Raw genomic sequence first — 1,115 nt, forward strand, 5'->3', positions numbered from 1 at the left:
TCCTCGTGTTTGAAAGATCATGATACATATATCCAATTGGATGTAAGTTGGCATAGGCTATTATTGTTGACATAACCTAAAGGTGAATACGTTGGGAGGAAACACAATAAGCCCCTATCTTTCTCAGTGTCCGGCTGAAACTCTATAACCACAAGTATTGCGTGAGTGTTAGCAATTATGGGAGACTACGAGATAGTTGAGTATGTGAGCTTGTTGAAAAGCTCTATTATTGACTCTTTCTGATGTTACGATAAATTGCAATTGCTTCAATGACTGAGATTATAGTTTGTTAGTGCCCAATGAAGTTTATGAACCATACTTGACATTGTGAATTGCTTATTACTTGAGCATAGGAAATCATATGACAAAATCTATATATGTTACTATTATTAGAATGATCATGATGCCCTCATGTCCGTATTTTATTTTTATCGACACCTCTATCTCTAAACATGTGGACATATTTTTTGATTTCGGCTTTCGGTTGAGGACATGCGAGGTCTAAACTTGGGGGGAGTTGATACGTCCATTTTGCATCATACTTTTATATCAATATTTATTGCATTATGGGCTGTCATTACACTTTATATCTTAATAATTATGGCTATTCTCTCTTATTTTACAAGGTTTACCATTAAGAGGGGGAATGCCGGTGGGTGGAATTCTGGCAAGAAAAGGAGCAAATGTTGGAAACCTATTCTGCACAACTCCAAAAGTCCTGAAACTCCACGATTATTAAGAATTTATGAGCGAAAGAAATAGGCCAGGGGGCCCACACCCTGTCCAGGAGACAGGGGGCGCCCCCCCTATAGGGCGCGGCCCCTATCTCCTGGGCCCCCTGGTGGGCCTCCGGCGTCCATCTTCTCCTATATCATCACTTTTACCCTGGAAGTAGTAGTAGTAGTAGTAGTAGTAGTAGTAGTAGTAGTAGTAGTAGTAGTAGTGGTAGTAGTAGTAGTAGTAGTAGTAGTAGTAGTAGTAGTAGTAGTAGTCGTAGTAGTAGTGGTAGTAGTAGTAGTAGTGGTAGTAGTAGTCGTAGTAGTAGTAGTAGTAGTAGTAGTAGTAGTAGTAGTAGTAGTAGTAGTAGTAGTAGTAGTAGTAGTCGTAGTGGTAGT

The sequence above is a fragment of the Triticum dicoccoides genome, chromosome 7B, assembly GCF_002162155.2.
Source record: "Triticum dicoccoides isolate Atlit2015 ecotype Zavitan chromosome 7B, WEW_v2.0, whole genome shotgun sequence".
In the NCBI taxonomy this organism is placed as follows: domain Eukaryota; kingdom Viridiplantae; phylum Streptophyta; class Magnoliopsida; order Poales; family Poaceae; genus Triticum; species Triticum dicoccoides.